Consider the following 10,726-nt stretch of genomic DNA (forward strand, 5'->3'; position numbering starts at 1 on the left):
TCGCCTACTGAGAAAGGGTTTTAAAGTTTTCAGTTAGTGGTGACAACAACAATCCCCACTCTTCATATTCAGTGATGGACCACTCTTCAGTGGGGTCTGGAATGGACAATTTCTCTTCTAGGCAAAAAGTCAAAGTATGTTTCAATCAATTTCTGACTATTTGTCATATAAATCACATGCCATCATACCTCAGATTTCCCCAATGAGATTCTTAGGTTACAATCAAGTCATGCTTTGATTTCTGTCCCTGTGGAGTGGCTAGATGGGTTCCTTTTACTGGAGGGTTTTGGATCACTGTAAACCTATTTTTCACCTTTTCCATGATCTGGTTGGCTGGTTTACCTTCCCTCTCACTGTCCCTCTTTGCAGGGCTTCCAGCTAATCTATCACTGTCCCAGACCCAAGCTGGTCTCACAGAAAAGGGTTTTTTGCTGGGATTTGGGTGTCTCACAGGACACTGCTCACAGAGGGTTTATTTCTGTGGCTGGTACGATGTGGTCAAGGTGTGGTGGGCCAGCTCTGGCCAAATATCAGGTGCCCAACTCACAGCAGGGCTGGGCCACATTGGCTGATGGCTGGCGGGTGACAATAAGAATGGAGATATCCCTTAAGCTGTGTACTGTCACAGGAGAAACAGATTTGGCCTGGGAAAAACTGACTTCATTTCTTGACAATTACAGTAATTTCATGACTATAAGGCTCACCAGATTATAAAGTGCACTTTTTTTTTGCAGCAAGGATCCGCCGCTGGCTCCCCCCACACAGTTGCTGGCCGAGGCCCCGCCTCAACCCAGCAGCCGCGGCCCTGCTGGCTCCCCATGCGGCTCGTGGCTCACACTTCCGGGTTGGCAAATTTCCAAACTTTGTCCATATATAAGGCGCACCAGATTATTAGGCGCACTTCCGGGTTCGGGCCAAAATTTTAGTCAAAAGGGTGCGCCTTATAGTCGTGAAATTACTGTAAAATACATTTGGATGGTGGGAAACAAAGGGAAATTAATCCTGTTGCCACCTGTTTCCACCCCCTCAGCCTCCCTTTGCCCCTCACCCCTGGTGCCCAGCAGCTTTTTCCTGCCTCAGCCCCTGAGGGGCTCAGAGGGGCGTTAGGAACCAGTTGGAACAGGCCAGATCCAGCCGTGATACACCTGAGGGGCTCAGAGGGGTGACAAGAACCAGCTAGAACCAGCCAGATCCAGCTGTGACACACCTGAGGGCTCAGAGGGGCGGCTGGAACCGGCTGGAGCCGGCCCAATCCAGCCGTGACACACCTGAGGGGTGTTAGGAACCGGCTGGAGCCGGCCCGATCCAGCCGTGACACACCTGAGCAGCGCCGTGCTCCCCTCACGCAGACCCTCGGCCCACTGCTGCCCCAAATCCCACGCTGGCCTGAGGTGTGTTCGGAAGTGGCTCTGGACAGCTCGGACACAGAAGACGCTGACAGTGGTCAGAGAGTCGCCTTCAGCCTAAGAGAGGCAACACCTGGGGCTGCCTCTGCCCTCGCACCTGCAGGCCAGGAGCTGAGTGCACACAGGTGAGGATGGCCCAGCAGCCATTTGGGAGTCAAGGTGTGCCTGGAGGGGCTTCTGGGGAGCTACCCAGGTTTGGGTCATTTTGGTGATGAGTTACCCCCACCCCCTTCCTTCCCTGGGCAGGATGAGGTTCCTCAGCACCCTGGTTTGGGGTTGTGGACAGTGTGGGAAGCAGCTGCCTGAGTCACCCAGAAAAGGAGAGTGCTGACCCTGGTGAACAGAGTAAAGCAGGAGGAGCAGTGCACTTGGAGCACCCACAAAGGTAAGTCTTCTCTTAAAATTGTGTAGAAGAAACAGGCTGATTCTAAACCCATGTGTCATCAGGCAGCATGGTCCCTCTGAGCTGTCTGTTGCATCCATGATGAGGTGTTTCATATCAGGGGTTTGGGTCTGCTCTTCCTCAGCAGTATGTTGTCTCTGTGCTGGGTCATCCTGGAAGTGTTTTGTGTGTGACCACAAAGGGGCTGTAGAGGATATTTAAGTCACCAAATGCTTATTTGTAGCCAGGTGTATTTTGAATTGCATGTCTGGCCTCATCCAAGGCTTGACTTGTCAGTGTGAGTGCAAATTCATGAAATCCAAGAGCACTCTGAGGAGGGTCCCCTGCGCTGCTGCATGCTCAGTCTCCAGCTCTGGGTGCTGCCTGGGCAGAGGCAGGGTGTGTTTGTGTAGGATATTCTGTGGTTTGAAATTACATTCCAGTGCAATAACTCGTGTGATGAATTTAGGGCTTGGCTTTGGGAGAGAATCATGTGTTGCTCGCACAGGTCAAAAGTCATCCAAATCATAGTTTACAAAATGCTTGTTTAAGAAGCAGGTTTGGGGTAGGCTGTCAAATGTATTTCGTTACTTGGTAGCTGTATAGATCTGACCTTGCATCTTTATCCCTTAATCTGTGCTGATTTGTTATGTTTGCATGCATACGAAAGCAATCCAAAAAAAGTCGTGATTCAAATTGACACCACTTTAAAACGTCTGATAAAGGAATTGCTTTTTATTTAGTCACCGATATTTTTGTGAGGCATGGGAGGAAAGACAATAGCAGATGGCAGAAGTTTCCAGCACCATGCAGTGTGAGATGTAAGCCGAGCTCTCGCAGCTCCCCTGCTGTGGCAGCAGATGGAGGGATTGGCAAAGGGGAGGACGCTGCTTTTGTTCGCTGCTGCGAGAGCCGGGCTCTGCCGGGCGAGCCGGGCTGAGAGGGAAGGTGACAAACGCCAAGGGAGGGCACGCCAGAAGCACCGCAAATATGCAGCAAAACTCCTAATGATGCTTTGAGGTTTACCTCTCTCTAGAGCTTTTATGGCTTTTTCCAAGGCAAGAGATCAGAATTGTGGCTTTCCCTCAGCCCGTGCCTGCGTACAAACACACACACAGAGGTGGCATTTCTGCATTTTGTAAACCTCTGCAAAACGTTTAGAATCTTCACAGTGTGTATTTTCTGAGACAAAACAAATTTAAATACAGGAGATCACCTCATTCAGTTAACTGCTCTCACCTGTGCTTGCCATAAAGTGTTTAAAATAGTGTCTAATTGTGCTAGAAAAGGAACCCACTTTTTTTGATTTTTCAGAGCTGGTATAAAATTTTATGGAAGTTTATAGGTTAGTTGTTACTTTACACCATGCATTGTGTTTTCTTGCAACCTATTTTCATTCAACCCATCCAAAATACTAAGATTTTACCATTCTTTTTAAGTGATCTCTTTGGAAGTGATAATTGAAATCGCCATTCCAATAGTCACATTAGCATGTGCAAATCTTTGATTTTTAGGTTTGTGTTCATGAGGTTGTTTATTTTAGGGACTTCACATTTGCTGATACGGTGCAATGAGACATGCACATCCACTGTGCTGTTCGACTGCTCTGTGGGAGGCTGAAAAGCTCCTGGAGTCACGAGAGAGTACCAGGAGAGTTGCTCATATTTAGGTCAGAAGCAATAAAAGAAAGCTTCCTGAATGTTACAGTGAAAGATTTTTTTTCTTCCTTTGCACGTAAAGCTATAGTATCTTAAAATTGTACTTGGTGGGTTAGTACAACACAGATCTAGCTGAAGCTTTGTCTGAGGACAATGACCTGTGAATTGTATTTTTAAATCTGTCACTGAGCTTTCAGGTAGCCAGGGGCACTGTCTGGACTCGTCAGGACTCATGAAGCAGCTGTATTTTATGAGTCTGGAAACCTGCTGGTAACAGTCTCACAAACAATATCCTTTGGTCGAAATGATAAACTTCATTAGGTCAATATAACTACATGTACTAAAGAATTTTAAATGCATTTTACAAGACTACATAAAAACATCACATGCATATAGCTCTACAGCAAGGACTGAGGAAAATCATCTAGTACTTATTAAACTTTCTTTCATCTCCTGAATTAGGTCAATGTTGTTAAGTATTACTCTCTTACTTTTTAACCAAAGAGAAGTTAAACATTTTCACAGTTTAGAAATTTCTATACTGAATAACTCTGCATTTTATATGGCTTGTGAAATTTAAGTAACAGCTGCTTTGTTTTTTTGTATTTGAGCACATGATTTCTGGAGCTTTGGGAAGTCAGGTAAACGACTTGAGGTTAGGGAGCCTATGACTAACGTTTTATTTCTGTGAATGTTGTATTGTCTTCTAAATAACTTTAGTTCTGGTCATAGGGAGAAATTACAGTGAGTTGTTGGTATTCTGGATGTATTTATCCCTGCTCTTCTCAGTAGTGAATAGTGCATCAAATGTTGTACTGGAGATGGGACATTTAATGCATCTCTGTTGCTTGTACAAAAGCCTAAGACAGATTAAGTATTGTGATAAAATCTGATTTTGAGAGTAAATAAAAGTGTGGGGGGGGGGTGGTGGTGTTTTTTTAAACCACTGAAAGGTATTGTTTCCATGTATGCGTGAATGTGGGATTTTAATGCAGGTTTCTACAATGTGATAATTTTTGCCTTGTTTTAAATTTAAAAGATTAGCAAACCATTCACCTTTAGAATACCTGAATTTGCAAAGAGGAAGATTTTCCTGACACTATATGAAGAATGCATTTGTGCTCTCAAGCAATACAAAGAGGAGAGCAAGAACTTTTATAACTGCACAAATATGCACTATTTTATTTAAATTAATTTCATTTTTAGTACATACAGCTGTATATGCTACAAAAAAAATAAATTTTGTAAACCTCTGCTTGGTGGAAGCAGGCAATGGCATACCTCAGAACGGCTGGGATAGGTCAAGGTCCAGCTGGTCCAAGGCTGTGCTGCCAAAAGCCATGAATATCCCCTAGGATTTCCTCTTGGCTCCAGCAAATTACTCAGAGGTTTCCACACAACAGGATCAGCTTTCATTTTGATAGTTATGTTGAGAACATGGAAAAAAGATCCACCATTTGATTTTCTAAATGTCTTTTTTTATTCTGAGTGCATGTGAGGTGAGCGTAGTCTGGGTGCCTGCCTGGGGCAGCCCAACAACCCTTTTTCATCCCAGGTGTCCATCCCTGCCTGCCTGTTTTATAGGCAGGGGCAAATTTCCATTGCTGCTGCAACCCTAATGTAGCTTTTTCAAACTCTTGGCTTAGCAAGGCTTGGGGTCTATGCTCTGGGGGCCTTTGTGGAGAGCTTTTTTCTTCTTAGGTTTAAAAATGTTAACCCCATTTGTCATTCTCACCTAATATAGCCTGAGTAAAATACGTGGGTGAATATGGTAGGTGGGGAGGCAATGTTATCCACATGGATCTGTGTTGCCCATGCAGTAAAAGAGAGCTGAAACAAAGGCCTCAGGCCGTGCTCCTTCTTTGATGATACAGGCAGTAACATTCTATGCATGTGTGATGCTCTCATGGTACAATGCTGGCATAATGATGGGGTTTTGGTTTTTGGGGGTTTGGGTTTTTTGTTTGATTTTGTTTTTAAATAAGAAAAGTGATGGGTTTGTTATTGAGCATTGCAAATTTCCTTTTAAGTTCTCGAAGAAATCTCCAGAGCTTCCTCTTCCCAAAAAAATGCTGCCCTTGATTTACTGTTGACCCCTGTGAGATGAAGTCATCAGGAGAAAGTTCTTGTTTTCCTGTATTTTTTTTCTCACACAGCCTTGTTGCTTTATTAAATTCACCAGAGTAGACATGTGTTTTAAGTCTGATGACTTGTATTACATTAGGAAATCCTCCCACAGCACAGACCTTTCTAAACATTGTTTGTTGACTTACGGGAACAAGATCATTCCTGTTGCTGGGGCTGACATTTGTGTGTGGCAGCCACATGCTCTGGGAGACAGGGACAGCTTGATCCTGTTTGCAGAGTGATACGAACAACAACAAAATAACAATGTTGTTGTCTGAGAGGGGTCTTTCTGTGTTCAAGTGCAAGGCAAGGCAGCTCTGAAGAGGCAGCACTTCTATGAAAAAGATGTGTTTGCAGCTGTGAGGCTCCTGAGAGCCTTGCATACAAGCGTTTGGGGGTGGGCGGCACGTCTGTATCCATCAGCCTGCCTGAAAGAATCAGGGCAGGAGCATCCGATTGAAAATCAAACAGGCACCCACTTCCTCTCATCCTAATCTGCATCCACCAAAAAAGAAGGAAAAAGCTTAGGCAGAGGGAGTACTTGGCATGTCCCCAAGGAATTCAATAATCCCAAATGTCGTGTGAGAGCACTTCACGATCACACACTGGCACTCGCTCCCGGCGGTTGCTGCCAGTTTCCCTCCCACGCGTGCTCGGTCTCGGAGGTAATGTGAGTCTGGATGCTGGACAGTTAATCAACTGCAGGAAAATTAGAGTTTTGGAGATGGTTCTTCTGTTGTGAGGTGCTTGGTGTTTAATAAAACACAGCATGCTGCCACGTATTGCATACTTGCAGGACCCTGCTGGCTGCCTGCTCTGTTGGCTTTTGGTTTTGGCTGGGGTTTAGCATTTCTCTGTGTTGAATTTCTCCTGTTGCCATTGCTGAGGGGATGATGGGCTGTGCTGTGCCAGTGAAGGCAGCTGAAGTCTGGCCCTGCCTGCTCTGGGTTTTCTCCAGGGCTGCAAACCCTCAGCAGTGCAGCATCCCGTTGTCCCTTGGTACCTGCGAGCAGCTGCCAGGAAGGGTGGCATTGTGAGGCTGTTGCAGGCAGAGGGTGCTGGAGAGATTACCCCATCAGCTAAGGGTGCACAGGTGTTTCTTATCATGCTGTCTGTGCGAATGGGAGGTCCTGAAGAGTTTTGCTAACAGCGGCTACAAGTCTGCGAGTGTGGAGCCAACATTGTGGAGCCCTCCTGTGGCAGACTCCGTCCTTGAGGACAAGGATCCCTGCGTGGGAAGGGCTCCCAAAAAGGGCCTGCCCTTGTGGCAGGGTCATTCCCTTGAGGGCAGAGGTGTGGACAAACACAGGCCAGTAGTGGAGAAGAGTGGAAAGGATCTCTGCATGCCAATCTAGCACCTTAGGCTGTCCGCACCTGACAGCAGTCATGAACCTGGTAACCTGGGTAAAAGCCAACCCATCCCTAAATAACCTTGGAGTCATTATTTTCTTATGATGAAATCCCTAAAAAAAATTTGCTCTGAAAAATAACTCCAGTAAGATTCATGTGCAGTGTTTTGCCCTTTGCTGCCTAGATTTTGTGTAACAATAGTGGTGTCTCCTTCCAGCAGGGGTGATTTAGGGAGTGGTGTGTAAGTGATGTATGTAAATTCCACATCAGCAGCTATGGGCCCAATACAGGGACCCTGTGCTCTGGGCCAGCTCACGTTTTGCTCTGGAAAGGCTCAGTTTTCTCCATCCCACTGGCTAATACATGTGTACAGCTGTTGTGATTTTTTTCCCTTGAGCTTTAGCTTTGGTTCACTTTTATAATTTAAGTAACTGTATGGAAAGTGATAAAGAGTAGAATGTGTGTGTGTGTGTGTGTCCTGTGATACGATATCCAAAGGAGACTGCAAGTGATACACCCTGACTCTCATGGAGAATTTTTCATGTTGGCTTTACTCAGATAGAAATCTCAATTACTTTACCTTTTTCTAAGTCATTTAAATAGTCTTGTCTTTAAGCCATATGTCATTTGAAAAAATGTACCAGTAATCTTGTTAGCTCATTTACAGCTTCTTACAGAGCTTGGAAGCTTTGCCAGCCTTCCTTGGGCTCTGATCTCTGTCATGGTAAAGCACTCACAAGCTCAGCACTGGAAATACATAAAAATTGCTCTTGTGAAGGGGTTTTGTTTTTGTTGTTGGGGGTTTTAATTTTTTTTTATTTGGAGTGATTTTAGGAGCATAAGGAGAAAACATTCACATAGCATATAAAATCACAGACTTCACCTCCAGAAGGGTTCCTTCTGTGCACTCTGGGGAAGAGCAGGAAGAGTTCCTGCCAGCCCAAAAGAGCTGGTTGATGTTGAGCAGTTGGAGCTGTGCATTTTACTCTGGGGTTATGTTTACAGACCAGAAAAGGAAGCCATAGTTTGGAAAACAGTGGAGTCATGTAGCTGGAAGAGGAATTCAGCATTAGGCTGGTCCAGAAACAACTGAGGTAAGGATTTAGAGGGGTAATTTTGCAAAAGGAAATTGCTCTCCTCCTACCCGTCGCACAAAGGCAGAGGCAGGGAAGGGTGGCCAGACAGAGGGAGAGGAGGCGCGAATGTTTGGTACTGACACGGCAACAGCGTTGTCTGGAGAGCAGCAGAGATTTTGTCACTGTTTCAAAATAAACAGAGGAGTTTGGACACAGGAGAAAAACCAGCAGCTCCTCAAGACCACATTGAGCACTGCCATCAGCAGAACTGCACTCTCTCACCACAGCAAGAGCAAAACTTTACCCCATTTTCAATGAGAACTGTGGAGAGTAACTCTGGTTTCTGGCATTGGTTTTCTGGCCAGGCAGTTTGAGCTACTGCCCATCTAGGTCTCTTCAGCCCCTAGGGGCCACTTGCCTGTGCAGACAACAGCATTGTGATGCTTTTGAGGAAGGACAGCACATGACCTCTTGCTCCTATGCTCTAGAAGAAAAAACACTATGAAATCTATAGTTATTTCCACCTCTAAAGAAAAAATGGAAAATATGAGTGGGAAAAATTTTAACCTTTTCTCACCAATGAAACTGGTCCCAGTATGCATTGCTCTTGTTAGGGAGCCAATTAAATTTAAATTCCAATGCTTTGTTTTGTTAGGGTTTATTTCGTCTTAATATTTGTCTTAGGTGCCTCTCTAAAGTGCTATCAGTAACGCAGTTTATTTTGCAGCCAGCTGAGGATCTTGAGAGTGTTCCTATAAGCTCAGCAGGGCTGCTCCTGCCTTGGTAGAATGTTCTGCCATACTGCTCCTTACCAGTGCTGGCCTGTGACAGCTTTCCTGGTGTTGGGTGCTGAGATTTATTGATCTCAGCATTTGTTGGCCTTTCTCAAAGCAGGGCTTCTTTCTGAGTCCACCTGCTGCTTTGCTTAGTGCAAAACTGTAAATTTTGCACTGTGGCTCCTTTGTGTTTGAACTCTTCTCTCTGCCTGTATTCTTCAGCAGACTAGGACTGACCAGGGTCTGTTAGATTATTGATTTTTTTTGTTTTTAAATTATTTTTCCATCACAAGGCTGCAGGCACAGCTTTGCTTGGTATTGATTTCTGACAGCATCACAAAGGATGTGTTTGGTCCAGGGGACAGCTGGACCCCTGCCCTGCAAAGCTGCACATCTGTGTCCCATTGATGCCGGAGAAGAAAGCACAGGGGGAGAGGGCTGATGTGAGAGGGGAAAGGAAGCATGCATTGAGAAACTGATAAAAACATGCCCTTGAGTTTATCAATTGGGCTCTCTTGACCTCTAAGAGCCGAAGTTTGGACTTTCCAGAATCTGAGAAAACCTTTACCATTTCTCAATCTGCTCCAAAAAAATAAGCTCCTGCCTCAATACTCAGTAGCAGCTGCTTTTGTTTGGCACCTAAATAAAGACAAAGCAAAAGTGAATGGCACATCATAAAGCAGGTTGTTTTCAAAGAACCTGACCCCACTATCTTGGGCATGCAAAGGTCTGTTCTCCTTTGGATTGTTTAATCTCATCTAGAAATGCAGTTGTGCTTTCAATATTTGTCTGCCTGAATAATTTCTAATAGGACCAGGACCCTTGCAGCTAGGACTGGTGCTCAGGCTACAGTGCTGTGGGCTTCTGCTGTCCACATTTGTGTTGGAGATAACCACACCTTGGCAAAGCATTTGATCTACATTTGGATGTGAAATTCAGTATTTCAGTGCTGGTTTTGCAGCCTATTGACATACACGGAGCACAACATCGATGAGGGATTTGAACTCACTCAGACTGGAGAAAATCTGAGAGCACAGTCCTCTGAGCTCTCTGAAATGTTCTCAACTCCAGTTGCATCCTAGAGCTGTAAATGTAAGTCATGGTTCATTGATAGTGCAGCAGCAAGGTCCATAACCTGCAGGCTATTTAGGTTAGAGCAGGTGACAGAGGTGCAGGCAGGAGCTTGCCAGTGGCTTTTGTGTTCCCAGAAAATCCAAAGTTTTGGTCTTAGGATGAGATGTGGTGGAAAGCTAATGTCAAAAAGAAAATAGTTTCCCTGCTGTTTTTCTCTCCTCCTTTCCTTAGGCCCCTCTGGTGTGCCCTTCAAGCTGATATGTTGCAGAAGTGCAGGGCAGAGCTTTGGTTACAGGACATGGGTGTTTTGTTAAGGCACAGAGGCTGCCAGGGACCGCATGGCTGTGGTTCACCTGTGAGAGGGGTAAATCCTCCAGTGCTCTTTAATTCCTGTGATACAACAGATCTCCTACCAGCATTTACAGGTTGAAGAAACATTAAAATCTGGGACCAATTCAAGCATTTATTCGAGTCCATTGAGCAGAAGTGAAATGTGTTCTTAAATCCTTATTGCAGCAGTTCAGAGTGCCCATATGATAAAAGGAAAATTACCAAGTTCCATGGAACATCCATGTGCAAGAAAAACCCTCCATCTCATATTTTTAATATATCTTATATGCCACTTATACCACTCTTTTTCCCTGCCTTCCTGATGGCCTTCTGACAAGGTGAAGTTACCTCAAAATAGATGAGATAAAATCTGCAACTAATGGATATAAGGATAGTCTGAGGTGTTTTTGTTTCGTTTGTTTTCTTTGTTTTTGCTTTTTGGTTTTTTTTTATTGTAAAGCAGGAAATTTTTTCAAAGTCTGTTTTGAGTTCTTCTGCTTAGCTGTGAAATTTGCCAGACAGCTTTTAAGCCATGTAGACGCTTAAT

The sequence above is a fragment of the Catharus ustulatus genome, chromosome 8 (assembly GCF_009819885.2).
Source record: "Catharus ustulatus isolate bCatUst1 chromosome 8, bCatUst1.pri.v2, whole genome shotgun sequence".
NCBI lineage: Eukaryota > Metazoa > Chordata > Aves > Passeriformes > Turdidae > Catharus > Catharus ustulatus.